At 37.8% G+C, this 16,575-nt stretch overlaps 1 protein-coding gene across 1 annotated transcript in view; it reads right to left on the bottom strand.

Moving 5' to 3' along the window:
* The window catches only part of IL1RAPL1 (interleukin 1 receptor accessory protein like 1), a 736,319-nt gene that overhangs the window by 646,981 nt on the left and 72,763 nt on the right, over positions 1–16,575 (bottom strand). Inside the window, exon 2 of the mRNA XM_065652835.1 lies at positions 14,533–14,583. The gene's annotated coding sequence lies outside the window, so the exon portion shown is untranslated. The remainder of the gene's footprint in view (positions 1–14,532; positions 14,584–16,575) is intronic.

The following is a 16,575-nucleotide window of genomic DNA, read 5'->3' as shown; positions in this document are numbered from 1 at the left end:
TGAAATTTGGTTTATGTTGTGGTTTAACTCCACCTGGCAAGGAAGGAGCACAGAGTCGCTCACTCATTCTGCCCCTTGTGGTATGGGTAAGTGAATCAGAAGGGTAGAAGTGAGAAAACTCATGGGTTGAGATAAAGACAGTTTAAAAGGTAAAGCAAAAGCCACGCACACAAGCAAAGCAAAAAAAGGGATTTATTCACTACTTCCCATGGGCAGACAGGTGCTCAGCCATGTCCAGGTTACTTAGGAAGACAAGACGCCATAACCCTGAACATCTCCTCCCGCTTCCGTCTTCTTCCTTAAAAATATATGCTGAGCATGACGTCATATGGTATAGAATATCCCTTTGGTCAGTTGGGGTCAGCCATCCCAGCTGTGTCCCCTCCCAGCTTCTTGTCTACTCGCTGGTGGCGTGGTATGACAAGCAGAAAAGGCCTTGACTCTGTGTAAGCACTGCTCAGCAGTAACTAAGACATCCCTCTATTATTAACATTGTTTTCAGCACAAATCCAAAACACAGCCCCACACTAACTACTACAAAGAAAATTAAGTCTATCCCAGCCAGAAGCAGCACATGTAAAAACAAAATAAGCAAGTCAGATGAAAATAAAAAAGGAACATTCCAAGGGGGATCCCACAACAAGCTCACAGCAAATGCCTTCATTGCTGCAATGAGTATGTCTGAGGCCTAGATGCTTTAACATATTCAGTTAGGTTTTAAACTGAAGAACAAAAAAAGGCATCATTCTGGGAAGCCAAATTCTTAACACTAACTCGAATGTGATATGAACTGGAAACAGCTTTCTTTCAGCAACAATTTTTTTAAAGAAGAGACTGTTTTACTAGTGACCTGGATGCAATTTAATTTTTTTAAGCAACATTAAGAAATTCTGATTTTAACAAGTAGAACAGGTCTGCTGTTTCTTTAAGCAACAGGCATATAAACAGCTCACATACACATCTAAAAAAGTCATGTTTACTTTTTTTTTTTTTCATTTTCAGTTACCTCCATCAGAAAGCTAAGGCAACATATGGTAGTTATAAACTTAACTGCTGCTTTCTAAGTTGCATCAATGTTAGCATGTTTTACATACTCTTTAAGACTGCTAGACTTCATGGGTGAATAGTAGACTAATAAAATCTTTCAGAATCATGGAATTTTGGTTGCTTTTTCTTTATATGATAGCAGATCTTTCATCTTCAAGCAGTATTCACAATTTCAGATTTTCAGTAGCGGGTTGTTCGTTTGCATGAACCACAACACTGAAAATATGTTGAATATTCCTGGTAAATATATTCTGCACAAATTTTAAGTGGGCATATTATTGATTAAAAAAAAATCTTTTCTGTAGAAGGTGTCATTGCTTCACACAAAAATGACACATACAGCCTCTAGCATCTGTATCATCCAGTATCTCAATTTTCAGTTGAAACAGAAATAGAAATACAGCCTTATCTCAACGCTAACATTCTTTGGGGGAATGCCAAGAATGCTTTTCTCCTTTAATTGCCATAAATACTCACTGTGAGGAAAATGCATACACATATACACGTGCTTCCTAAAACAGCTCAGCAGAGATCAAATTAACAATAGTAAGGCAATTCCTGATGAGGCAGGAAAATTGAAAAGAAAATTCTCCTTTCCTAATTTTACTTATGTTCATTTTGGGCCTTTCCCAAAACTTGAATTAAACTTAATTGAAGTAAGAAATATCAATTGGCTTAGTCCTTTACAACAACTTTAAGTGGTTGATTCTCAGTTAGCCTATAAATGCTAGCTATCTTCCATTACCTGATTATCTGAAAATAATTTTTCATCCCATGCTGTCTTTCTAACTTTGAAAAATGTTCTTTTACACATGCTTAAAACTACTTCATTGTCTTCCTCCATCATATCCTCTTCAAAGAAAAAAAAAAATATATTGCAGGATTCTGTGAACCCTGTAAAATATTTAATGACTCTTCTGTGGCTACATCATGAAAGGGCTGCCTTAGCTAGTGAGATTAGTCTGCTTTAAAAACAAACAAACAAGCAAACAAGAAAACAAAACTAACTCTTCACTTCAGGCTGTGTATTTTTTGGTGGCAGAAAAGCCCTTAAACAAAAGTAAAAATCTCACAGTTTTCATTTTCCCTTCCTGACAAGTGATAACTGAGGTAAGCACTGAAAGTATCTTTCTTTCTTGGTCCTGCTATTGTGGAATAAGGCACAAACCTGTCCCTGGTAAATTATGAACAAGTAATAAAATTACAACAGGACATCACCTGAATATATAAGAAATAAACAAAACACAACAAAAACCAAACCAAAACAACAACCCAAACCTATTCAGTAATAGCCTCTTTTATGTGGCAGTTCTTTACAAATCCCTGAACAGCATGTCATTAGGACAGACAAAATATTAGTACAGTATTAGTGAGTATCTTTGCTACGTCCAGAATACAACCCAAACAGCTTTGAAAGAATTGTTTTGATTTCTTAAATTGCAAACAAAAAATAAAATTAGAATCAGTGTGACTGCATAAACCAGTGTCAATTCATTTTCAAGATCAGCTACATTACTGTCCTAGAATAGAAAGAGGGCCCTAACAATACTTAAGATGTTAGCTAGAGGAAAATACACCTGTTTCAAGACAAAAGTCCATAAAACCAGTCATACGCAGAGTCTCAGAAAGCAAAAATATTCAGCAAATTTTGAAGAACTCCTGAGAAACCAGTCATAAGCACCAGGAAGGCAATAAGGTACTGGGTTTCCTTTGCAAATCACTCCTGGTCCTTCATGCTAAGCAGCATTCTTAAGTTAAAGAAAGTTGTGGCTGTCATGACAGAAAATTAAAAAATAAAAAAAATTCAAAAGCAGTAATGGTTGAAGGAATGGTGACAGCACTTTAAGCAGCAATAACCAAAAGCTAATATGGTACCTGTCCAGCAGAGCAGGCTATGAACAGAAACTCAGCAGAGCCCTTTGGAGAGATTTCCAACCAAGTGCATCATCACATTTCCCATTAAACCTGGCACTCATTACTGCCTTTTTTTAAAGATACTTTTTATTGCTAAGATTTTCATCTCCTTAAGAGTCCATCCATCACACAAGGTACAGTACACATCGCAATTTGACTGCAGAAATTTAAGATCATTCCGTGTAAGTAAAATATAAAAATATAATCTGCCATTCCCAAAAGTTTCTGTTAAGAAATATGCATCACTTAAACATATAAAGTAGTTATAAATTATCCTACAAGCAAGATAGCTTCTGTTGGAACTAGAAGAATCCTGATGTATTGCTCTAATATTTATTTTTCCAGTCTTGTATAAAACAGTAATGTCAACAATAGCATTTGCACTTAAGGTGATGGACTAGGAAACATTCATATTTTGCACACTTGTTACATGGCTTAACGTGTTCTTGATTATTTCATTAAGTGACATTTTTGTGCTGTAGGAAGGGGATAAGATTTCTGGATAGCCTTTTTCTACTAAGAGACAAAAACATGCAGCAGATTGCAGATACCTGAAATGTAACACATCATATGCTTGAGACTACTCTGTTGAAAAAATGGTTGAAAATCTCATCCCTCTGAACCATAGATTAAAATAGTTACATAGTTGGAAACTATCTGACACATACTTTGGGGAACTGCTGTGGCTAAAAAGTACAATTTCAGGACAGACAGAAAAAAAGGAGATGACAGTGGCTTCCCAATGGTCTCATAGCACCTTACGTGATCCAGGTCAGTAGGGTGTCCTTCTCAGTTCCAGATAATTCACCAGGGTTTGCTCAATCACTCAGAAGTGCTGGTGCAAAAGGGCCAGGAGAGGAAACCCTTGGATAGTGTGCCAGTGAGATATTTACTCTCAGGGTAGGGGAAGAGTGGATTGATAGGAGTCTCTGTTCATTCCAAGGAATATTTACATGACATAAAAAACACATCAGTCTAGTTTTAAAACAATCTAGTATTGTTAGTACAAGTAGATGCCTCCTTCTTAATAGTTCACAACTCATGAACACAAAGAAATAATAATCTGAAACTTTTCATAGTCTTAAGTATGTAAATTTAGATGAAGAAGAAAAATTAAAATAAGATCTTCAGTTTGGCTTTGAAACACTGTCTTTCCAAAAGGGAATAATGCTTTCCTTCCAAATTCATGTGCATGCATAACCAGTACTGAACTTAATATGGCATGGTTTGGACATGTGAGATATCTAGCCTTAATCATCTGCTTTTGCATTGGTTTCTTGACCACTCTGTACCTTTGCTTTTTGGGGATGGGAAGCTTTGTTATTGTATCAAGCTGAAATTACATCTTTGCCAAAAATGATGAAACAAAATTTTAATACTGCAAATATAATTTTATTGGATAATTCTAACTGGCTGTGTTTTTAGGCAACTAAACGAGGTCCTGAAATATTTACAGTAGTGGCAGAATAATAACCTTGCTCTGCTAAGTATATTCACTATATGTGTTTGTGGAATTCAAACTCCTTTTCTACATATGCAAAATTTTCAAAGAGTAGATATTTGCAGCAAAACCAACAGCAGAAAAGCTGGAATATTGTAGTTTGCTATATGAGTAGTTTTCTCCCCTCTTTTTACTTAGTGAAGAGTAGCAGTTACATAACAACAGAATATGTTTGAAAAACTAAATTTGCAAGATGTAAGAACTCTAATTTTGAGGTTAACTTAGGATAAAAGCACTTTTTTTAGAAGTTCAGTCTTCCTGAAATTTTCTGCATAGATAGCTCATAAAATAAGCATAATGTTCCTCAGACATTGACAGAATATTCTAGGTAATTCGACTATCAGTAAGCATTACAAGCATGATTTAGTTCCAAAAAATATCTAAATATCTCCCATTTGATTCACTAATGAGAGTGATATTTTCCTTTGAAATGAAGGACAGAAGGATCTGGAGGATGAAGTTCCATTGCGGATATTCTGACAGAATGTTTACACTCAGGGTAATAAACCCTATCACTATCACTGAGATTATTGGTTTACATAACACTCACATCACTGGTTTTCTTTTATGTTATATACAGTAGGCTATATATTTTCCTTTTTCCACGGTTGATACTTGTGACGTAATCTTACTGATGTAATGTCATCTTAGACACTTAGAGCATGACCTGTTTCCAATTTAATACCTTATCCTGCCATATTAGATGTTAGGAAAGTGATCCGTAACGTACATTACACTTCGTACTATATGAGCTCCCTTTGTACTTTTAAAGCTGTGGAAAGGCAGAAATAAGTGTTTCACTTATCCTTTCACTTTCACAGGCTAACTGACAAGCCCTTTACACTAGTCCAAAGCAGACTTGGATAACCTGCTGTCAGACCCTGAGAGCAGCTCAGCCTGGGGCGGCCAGGCCCTGCCTCAGTGACACCATAGGAGTGCTGGTCTCCTGCCTCATCTCTGGCCCTGCCTCCTGTATGGTATCTACACTGAAGGTAGCCCACCTAACATGGACTTCTCATACATACGCTCTTTCCAGCTCTTCCACTTGTGTAAATCTCCTTGTGCGCCTGGCTAGAGGCCCTGGATGGACCCTGGCCCTGGCTCACTGCTTGCCCAGCCAGACGCTGTCAACAGACCCCATAACCAGCCCCTACACTCAGACCCTGCGGGACTGCAGCCCCTGGGTGAAGGAATGAGCAACGCCAGGATTGCCTTTGGGACCCGGCTTCCCACAGCATGGGGGCAGCCACCCCTCACTGCACCCTGACACCCTGCTCCTCAATACAGTCTGAAATCTAGAATAACTGTTCACCAGCATGTGCCTCAAACCTGTTTGTTTCCAATTGGAGAACAAGGAGACTGAGGGGAGACCTCATGGGGCTACAGCTGCCTCACAAGGGGAGGAGGAGGGGCAGGCCCTGAGCTCTTCTCTTTGGCAACCAGTGACAGAACCTGAGGGAAGGGCAGGAAGATGTGCCAGGGGAGGTTTAGGTTGGACATGAGGAAAAGGTTCTTCCCCCAGAGGGTGGTGGAGCACTGGAACAGGCTCCCCAGGGAGGTGTCCCGGCCCCAAGCCTGACAGTGTTCAAGCAGAGACTGGACAAGGCCTCAGACACATGGTGTGAACTGTGGGGTTGTCCTGTGCAGGGACAGGAGTTGGACTCGATCCTTGTGTGTTTCTTGCAACTCAGGACATTCTACAATTCTATGACTTCTCACATTTTAACACTATGAATAACCTGGGAAGAATCACTACTTCCCCTTGAAAATACAGGGACTGTAAATGGTTTTGTGTTTATAGAAATAGTAATTAAAAACTTTAGAAGTTCACAATTTAACCCATTTCTTTATCGATGATAAAATTATTTTAAGATGTCAGCCCACTATAAGAAAGAGGGTTACACATAAAATCATTCAGGTAGCAGCATTCAGCATCTGTATGGGATTTCACAGGCAAGCTACTGCCCAATAAAGACAAAAGAATCCATATGATTAATTTACCATTTGTACAAGAACAACAAGGACCTGATGATAATTAGCATACAAAGGAGAAGTCAGCTTTACCACTCAGATACAGCATCTTGTGTATAATAATTAAAACCAGAATAATATCTACAAGGATTATCATCATTAAATTGATTTGTAAAGGATTCAAGCATTGATCGTATATAATTATAAGATATATCTCTGCAGTTTATTAAAGTTGTAGGGAGAAATCTTCCAGATTGGATATGACTAAAATTTGTTATGCCTACATGAGAACTTGTTATGCCACATAGGACTACCCAACAGAGTGGCTGGAAGATAATTATTTCAAAGGAGAGGGAGCCTTCAATTTTGTTTTATTTTCCTGCAGCAACGGAGTATGGCCAGTAACTCTTTTTGCTCTGTTCTGCACCCCATCACTGTGAACTAGCTTGTGTACAACACTGACAATCATATCAAAATTTCATACGTCCTAGTCTTTTATTACGAAAATGAGCAGAAGAGTAAGAGAAAGAAAGGATTGTAAATGGTGCTAAAGCTTCTCCCATTAAAACTGGAAAGCGTTTAGCTGCACTGAATGACAAAACTTCAAAACTGCTCAGGCCCATCATTCAGTTTCAAATGACATTCCTTCATCTCAACTTCATTTTTACTGTTGATGCTGTTGTTATGTTTGGCTAGTTTTTGAAAAGCATGTCCTGATGCCTTTAATTTCTCAGCCAAAATCTGCTCACCACTTCATTGCCCTAGCACCAACCAGGTACCTAATAACCCAAATGATAAACAGACTATCATTGCTTGAGTAGAAAGCAGCAGACCTGGGAGTCTGTTGCTTAACTTCAGCTGTGATCTAAAACTGTACCGAGATCCAAGGTCAGAAAGGGGTGTCGCTGGCCTAACCAACTACAGCTTTTATGTGCTGATGAATAGTAATGCTTATTAATAGCTATAATTTTTTATTTGACACTAAGAGGACATTTTCAGAAGAGGCAGAGCTTCCTGTTTCCAATTATATATTACCAATATGTATTATCAATGTATAGCCATTAAATATATGATATCCAAACTGCAACAGCTGCAACAGCCTGATGGATAACAATGACTGTTCCAAAGCCTTTCACAATTAATTTCAGATTATAACAATGGGAAATAAAAATCAAGCAAAGATTCACAAATATCCAGGTCACAGGCTGAGTATTACATTGTAATTGCAGTAAATTCAGTATGTTTCTGGCAATGTTCATAGCTGGGAGCTATTATAATAGTATTCTTCAAAATCTTGATTAGAAAATAATGACAAAAAACCCCCCCAAAACACACACATGCAAAAACTGTCTCAAGAAATAACTGCCCCTTGAAAATTCGCAGCATTGCCTTCCACCATGACGGGTACTCATCTACCCCTTCAAAACTGGAATTTCAAATACTCAGGGATCAGGAAGAGACTGGGAACCAAATTCTGGTCTCAGCTGTGGTAGATCAGATTCGGGATTCCAAGCCTCTAATTCAAAGAGGCTTTTTGTCTTAAAATGGATGAGATGAACAACAGAAATAACAAAAGAGACTTGAATCCTGGGACTCTTCCTTTACTACAGAAGTGTTACAACTATTAGGCCAGAATTTGTCTCCTTTTGCTTCTTTTTCCAGGCCCCTGCATTTAGTATGCACAGCTGCACAGTGCCTTGTTTTCTCCAGAAATTATAGAGATTGCTGTCGTCAAAATAATTGGATGAGGCATTTGGGGAATGTTGGTTCCAACCCTTCAAATCGAGAAGACTTACAAAATAATACTCCCATTTCCTAAGCATGTGCTGTAACTCTATAACACATACACATATTGTGTGCTTTCAAAGGAGTAGTTTGTGCCGAGTAATATGTTATCATGTAAAATAAATGCAGCAAATGTTTATGGGTAGCTCATTCAAAACTATTCAGTTAATTTCTACCCTGTTGTACAGGGTGGAATGATTCTCAACATATTCACTAAACATAAAAGTAGAGCACTCCATAAAACTTTATCAGCTCCTATTGTGAAAGCCCCCAGGAAGTTTTAAAAGCTCACTAGAAATGCATCTAGTTTCCACAGAATTCAAAATTGAGCATAAATGTATTTGTCCATGAATCCATGCTATTGACTGACTATTTGTATACCAATAAACTACTTATACAAAATCTATATTCAGGATAACACTGCTGCTGAGGTGTTAGGTCTTTGCAAAATTGTTGTTAAAATGTGAGATTTTAGGTACATTTTTAAAATATATGCACCAACAGCTGATGCTTATATTATTTCCACAGGATTTTGAATTCAGCATATACTCCCTCATGCACACTAAGAAAGAACATGATCTCTCATTAACAGCAGCCAACTCTGCCTTAGACAATGAACTGGGTTGCTACACAAGTAGCAGAAGATCCACAAGAAGTGACAGTCATCTGTCTGTTCATGTCTGTTGATTGTTCGAAGCTGTTGTGCTCACACATTAATGGGGAGACTAGAAGTCGATGCATATGCAAGGTAAATGTATTTCACAGGCAATGAATTCATACCCTACATGCAAATCTCATTAACTCTTCATTGGTTATAACACCAGGACATTAATAAGAGCTATTACAGGTGTTAAGTAAGCTAGAAGTAGAACAGTTTATGGGGTTCCAGTCCTTTCTTTTTCTTTCTTTTTTATTTTTTTTTTAATTTTTAATTTTCTTTTTACATCTATTTAAAGGGGGTTATTCTGAGGAAGGAGTTTGACCCAGGGCTTTCAAAAACCAGTTCTGGGGTGAGAGTGTCTCATTTTTTCGTCAGGATGGCCAAAGGACAATAGTTTGGAATGCCAGATACCAAGTGGACTTCTACACAGCTTGTTGTTACCTCAGTATTATTCATTAATTATTTACATCATGGGAAAAATATTTTATTTATTACATTTCCAGATTAAACAAGGTGGGATGAATTGCCTATTTAAGGTCAGGGACAACGCTGAAAAATTATCTTGACGGATCACAGAAATAATACGAAAAAATAGATAAAACTCTAGAGAAACAAGTATAAATTACCAAATTAATCAGATGTAATGAACCAAATGCCGAAAGGATGAAGAACAGCTGGCAAGGTATTGGTTCCATAGAAAAGGCTCTGTCAATTATAGCAGATTAAGAGCTGAATATCAGTCATACTACATTTCCTAAAAAAGGTAATTGCCATCCTGGAATGTGCAAAAAGCAGGGTAATTGTGCAATCTTTACCTTTAAGGGTCTAAGGAGCTTTAAGAAAGTACTTTTAAGGTTTACACACATTGCCTCGGTACAGCTGACCTTGGCATTGGGAAGTGGGATAGTTTTATTCTATGCTTTTGACTCTATGAAACTTCTTCTGAAAATAACAGTGGGATGTCTACGAAGTGAACACACTCTGGAACATCTTCAAAACAGACAAGCAGAGAATGAAACAGTTGTTAAGAGAGACAGCAAGAGTGCAGAGCATCGATGACCCTCAGTTCACCAGTACTGGCAGCAGCATCTGCTCAGAATGTACCATTTAGAAACAAATGATGATCCTACAAAGACTCATTCAACAGCTGGTGCAGAAAACATAGGTTGAAATACTGGTTTTGTCTGATCTGTTCTGTTCAACATTATCCAAAGACAATAAGCATTCCTAGAATAGATATTAGCATTGCTGATATTTGCCCATGGTTTAGGTACAAGAAATTCTGAGGTGGATGTAAAAGCTACATGTGCGTTTCATTTGTTATGGCATTGTGGTTCATGACAGTGTTAAGATTTTTAAAAGAAAAGAAAGGGGCGGGGGTGGAATCCTTGCAATTATTTTTTTAGAAAGCTATCTGTCTTGAAATCAAAGAACATAGAAATAAAGGAAAACTTCAATGCCTGACCTATCTGTGAAATTAAAGCCTGTGAAATATGCAGGTTGGCTAGTGCACCACACCTTAGCCATATCCCCACTATTAACTCATCTATCTTGTATTTTGTGGTAGGAAGATGACCTTCACAGAATTTCTTATTAAAAAAAAATAAATAAAAAGAATGGCTTAGAGGAGATGAAAAGATGCTCAAGGAAGACCGCTACATCAGTGTCATGGGTTTACAGTAAAGCAGAGGAACATGTGGCACTGTGAGTCCAGGCATCATAGAGTGTAAAGGGTATAACTGGTGGATGAAGAAGCAGGCATTTAGCTCTGGAACTGTGAATCTGGCCAAAAGTAGGAAGGAGCAAATGTGAATTGACAAGTTAAAAAATCAAAAGTAAAAGACCTACTAAATTACAGATGAACAAAGCATGAGGCTTTTATTTTTGAGTATTTCGTCTATAAGAAACCATCATGCTTGAAATGGCCCCATAGCAACTTCCATCCTTAGCCATACTGGAAAGAATGTAAACCACAGAGAAAATGTAAGAATTCAGGGTGAGGTGCCCTGCAGGTCTGCATTAGATCCACTTTAAAGAAAAGGGGTAAGTATAACATCCTTGTTCCTTGTTAAATTACATGTTGTAGCTTGATATTTACATCTAGCCATTGCCTATTGTTCATATGTCCTGCTCACAGTTGTACACACTTTACTGTGTAAGGCCTAATAGCTGCAATCCTCACATACAATGGGGCCAAGCTAAACAAGTCAGGAGAGTACATTCCTTACTGACTTTTGCCCATTCAGGACAGAAACTTATTTCCTGCTCAATGGCTATGCATTGCTTTTAATTATGTGCAAATGAACTGTCAATGGAGACAAGTGTAATAAGAAAGTCCTGAAGTAAGCAGAGGTTTTGGCAAATGCAGAATATTAGCATAGCTGTAATGGAACAAGTATTAGATACTCACAGAGAAACTTCTAGCTCTACTATACATAAGCCATTAGATGCCGTCAAAGTTTTGGCTATCGTCTTGCATCAATCAAGTAACTTGAACTTCAATTCTTAATACAAATATTTAATAAATGTGTTTCAGTCCCACGTGAATCAATTCATCTCATGTTTTGAAAGTAGGGTACATGATAAGGGTTTAGCATTCTCTGACGTGCTCTGTTTTCTGCATCCACTGTCAGATAGTCACTGAAAATTTATATTTACATGGAATTATCTCAGTACATGCAGTATTTCAAAATATTTCATACAATCTATGACATTTAATGTTACATTTGGACATGCAAGGTAATTATCCCACATTTTATACTATGTGTAAGTTTTAGGCTTTCTTGCAAACTTGTTCAATGAACAGAATGCTAAAAGATATACTAGTATGAGCAGAGGACCATGCCCAAAGAAAGGGAGAAGCTGTCTACCATGACAACAAAACTTGTTGCAAGGTGATTTTTCAACAAGTACTAGCCCTAAGCACGCTCAATATTACCTAGGCAGAATATGCCCCTTTCGACACAACTGATTTTAGGGCTTATCAATATTAATTACTTTGTCCTGAGAGTGCAGAGGGTGATGAGGAGTGTGTGCCTCCAACTTACTGTGAGAGTTGATGGCTTATGCTGGCCACTGCTACTGACTCTGATCCACTACAGTATTCTGTAAGATAGAATATTTTAAAACCACATGAAAACATTAGTTTATAGATACTTCTGGAAAAAAAATTCAGTATTAAAGGAAGATTGGTGTACACACTGAGGAAAATCTATTTCCAGAGTTCTGTTTGATTTAATTAATTTATAGGGTCCTTATTTCAAAGACTGTTTTTACTTTGTCCTCTGTCATGCTCCACCACATGAGACAGGAGTTATACCAAGGATCTTGTCAAGGACCAGTCTGACAGCAGCATAAGTATATTCTTTTATACTGAAGAGTTTAAGTGATACTCAGGAGCTAGAAGAATAAAAGTAGTAACCACATTCCAGAGAAAACATATTTTTTTCCAGCCTGTGTCTACAAGTATGCTCCAAAGGACAGCACTCCCACAAAGCAGAATTAAAAACTGCTCTTTTGAAGAAAACACATTCCTGCCTCACAAAAAAAAACAAAACCAAAAACAAAACAAAGACAAAAAACCAAACCTCACACACAGGAAAACAAACCCCAACAACAACAAAAAACAACAAACAAACAAAACAAAACAAACCCCACCACTTATAAGGCTTGTAAAGGCTGAGTGAAAGGACTCTAACAATGTAGAGATGAATATGGCAGAATCAGAGGAGGCACAGATGTAGGCTTGAGGCACTACCCCCTGCCTCTGGTTCCCCTCTTCATGTATATGCTTTTTGTGCTAGTTAAGAAGTTCTAAACAGTTGAAAATACTTTCTTCAACACCATTCTGGTGCATCCCCAAAGACATGACAAGTTTCCACCAGATGCAACATGGATAAATGTAGTGGTGTGGTAGGTAATTAAGAAGCTTTGCGGAGAGGTCTAAAGAGAGAGTGGAAGGCAGGAAAGTCAGGTTGCAAGATCACTTCAAATGAAGTGCCTCATTAACACCACATATGACAGAAGTCATAGTAGAGGCCAACACAAGGTGTTTGAGCCACAAACACTTAATATGATGAAACTCTACAACAATTGGATGGGTGTCCACCAAAAGAAATTTCACTAAAATTGTCACAGGTGGATTAAAAGATTGATTTGTTGGAGTAAAACAAGTCAGATCCAACATCAAGATTATAGTGTAGGTACATCCCTGTGCTTACTTGATTAGACATTTTTCTTTCAAGCGTGTTGTTGGAGGGACTGAAAGCTTCTCTTGATTTTACTTCTTCATTTTTTCCTCATTTGATTCTACAGTTGAAAAACCCGACAGAGCCCGACTACTTAGCAGTTCTACTTCCATTTTTGCCTCCACCCTCCTTTGTTTCACCATTTAGCATACATTTCACTGAGCTGTGTGAATGTGCTATTCACTTTTGCTGTGAACAAGGAATCTTCAAGGAAGAGTCAGATGATGTGGGAGGGAAAGAGGAGATGGGAGTAGGTAGTACAGCTACAGCTGTCAGCACTTAGGTCTGGTTAGACTGTCACTGAAGCCTTGGCTTAACTCACCTACAAAGTTAATGACGGCATCGTTTTATCTTGCTGACTAACTTAACCTACTGCAATGTCTGAGTACAGCTTTGCATCAGCACAGGAAGGTTAGTGTGCAATGCTTTAATAATTTTGGATGAATATCCTGTGACACCAGGCAGCAATGAACTGTCTATATAGTTCACAAACACGAAGTTAGCTTCAGAAAAAACAGTCACCCTGGAACAGAATTACATTTTCAGCTTGCTGAGAGGCTCAGACCACCCACTTAAAAAGAAGAGCTCTCCCCAAACATCCAGCGAGTGTTTGTGAAATGCAGTTTCGGAAACAAAAAGACTGCATTTGGACCAAGTGGGAAGAGCCCTTTAGCATGGATTTAATGGCATGCTTAATTACACCTTCATTAAGCAAACTAAATAATCTCAGTTTGACTGGTCTGCAGTTTTCCCACTTCGTAAGTAGATGAGACAAAGTATTTTTCAATAGATGTGTCTTTAAAAAAAAATTATAGTGGTATGAATCAGAATCAAATCAGAATGCTTCTCAGATTTCCGTATTGAATTTTGACTTTTCAGTAAAATATACAATTTGAGTAAGACATTTAACAATTCATTGCTTATCACTATAAACATGTATTTAGATGGCCAAAAAAAATTGTGACATATCTAAAGTTGTTGATGATGTAAGAAGCATTTTAAGAGTACTGCACACTCTCTTACCATGCTAATAAATGACAAAACTTTACTGCAATAATTCCCTTACTGGAATAATTACTACTGAAGTATTTTATATATATATATGTATATATATATAAGAATTAAAATATGCAAGCTTTTCATTGTGTTAGGTTTACCTAAGTTGGAATGTTTCGTGCATCTCTTCCTCTAAACTCCCTACGTTATATGGAAGCTTTGCATATGTAAAGTATACTGAGCATATGGAGCCTTTATGCTGAGGACATTCAGTTAAACATGCCAGTTAAAGATTAACTAAGATTTGGGTTGAACGCTTTATCCTGAAAGTTTTTTGCCACTGCCTGTCATCAGTAAAGGTTAGTTCTGACTTTTGCCAACAAGAGTTAGAAATCACATGCATACATTACCTTCTCTGGTTTATCATTCACACCAATCTACTAGTAATTTTGTCTTCCGCCCTGTGAAAACATAAGTATTACAGCCAAGAAAGTCCTTCCTCTGACTGTTGCTAGCTCAAAATTACTTGTTTTACAATGTTCTCAACAAGTCTAATTCTCTTTTCTTTGTGAATATGTCTAATTTTCAGTGAGAGTTTTATACTTGCCTCAAATTGTAGTCTCTCTTCATCCCAGTTAGCTGAAAGTTTGGAGTGGAGAAGCACAGACTGCAGCTCTCATTTAAATTCATTAATACTGTTATGAAATCATTTAGCTGTTTCATGTATTACAGCAGCTGCTAATGTAGCTTAAAATAAAATGGGTAGGGACCATCCTGCTTTCAACAAAACAATCTTTACGGGCTTGAATTTGGTAAAGACATCATGCTATCTTTTGATGACTGTTCCCTGGATGACTATCTCACTAACAACAGATGATGCTTGTGTAATATTGTCTGAAACCAAAGGACTTCAGTTTGTAATCCTACTCTCAGCTCAGTTTGATTACCAAAACAGTTAAGACAAGGAGCCAGATTACTTAAAAGTATAACCCTCTCACTACCACCCCCCAAAAAATAGCTGAGGTTCTTACTGAGAAGATTATATCTCAGCTTAATCATGCTACTTCTTAGAGTACAAGACATCAGTTTTAGGATTAACAGATCTCTTTTTGTGCTTTTCCTTATGTTTTTTTAAAGGCAAATTGCTTCCAAGAAGATGAGAACTCCTGTTTTATTCCTATAATCTGCATGCTCACCAAAGTCTCTGAAGACAATCATCTGTATAAACTCCACCACTTTGGGTGAGAGCATAGACATAAAATCTCAAGGACTTCTTCACCATCAGTTTTCTTGTCCTGATCACCTTTTGGAATTAATATGTCCGCAAATACATCTATTTTCCAGGTTTCTTACCCTTCATTTAAATCAGGAATCTGATAAGGAAAGAAAGCTTTTGAAATATCAATCGTACACATTAATGTTTTTCTGAAAATCTAGACATTGCTTTCACTCCTTATGATTCACATATATTAAAAGATGTATCTTCAAGCTACTAGCTAATAGCCCTGCTGCTGAGGAATGGTCCTACAAGATATAACTATATTCATAATGTTTATGAGTTAATATTTTAAAAATCAATTTTTCATTTCTATAAAGGTTGCACACTCTCTTCTTCATTATAAATACTAGCCTCTATCCAGAACACAATGGGCAGACTTGACAGCATGGGACTACTCTCTGATAGCTCAAACAAAAATGGTAAATTAAAAAGAAGGGGGAAAAAAACCCTAAAAAAACCTCCTCTAACAACAATATTTTCCAGCTTCATGCTTATTCAAAGAAATAGAAAGAAACAGGGAAATAGAAGTGAAGCTTATTTGAATATATTCCGAATGACAGCCCATGTGAGGAACTGAAAAGAGTTCATGAGATTTAATAATTAACCTTCACAGAATCACGGAACCACAGAATCACAGAATCACAGAATGTTAGGGATTGGAAGGGACCTCAAAAGAGCATATAGTCCAATCCCCCTGCCAGAGCAGGAACACCTAGATGAGGTTACACAGGAAGGCGTCCAGGCGGGTTTTGAATGTCTCCAGAGAAGGAGACTCCACAACCTCCCTGGGCAGCCTGTTCCAGCGTTCCATCACCCTCACTGAGAAGAAGTTTCTTCTCAAATTTGAGTGGAACCTCTTGTGTTCCAGCTTGAACCCACTGCCCCTTGTCTTATCATTGGTTGTCACCGAGAAGAGCCTGGCTCCATCCTCGTGACACCCACTCTTTATATATTTATAAACATTAATGAGGTCACCCCTCAGTCTCCTCTTCTCCAAGCTAAAGAGACCCAGCTCCCTCAGCCTTTCCTCATAAGGGAGATGCTCCACTCCATCATCTTCGTGGCCCTGCGCTGGACTCTCTCCATCAGTTCCCTATCCTTCTTGAACTGAGGGGCCCAGAACTGGACACAATATTCCAGATGAGGTCTCACCAGGGCAGAGTAGAGGGGAAGG

The sequence above is a fragment of the Caloenas nicobarica genome, chromosome 1 (assembly GCF_036013445.1).
Source record: "Caloenas nicobarica isolate bCalNic1 chromosome 1, bCalNic1.hap1, whole genome shotgun sequence".
NCBI lineage: Eukaryota > Metazoa > Chordata > Aves > Columbiformes > Columbidae > Caloenas > Caloenas nicobarica.
The sequence above is the reverse complement of the archived record's forward strand: the minus strand, read 5'-3'. Positions and strand labels throughout refer to the sequence as shown.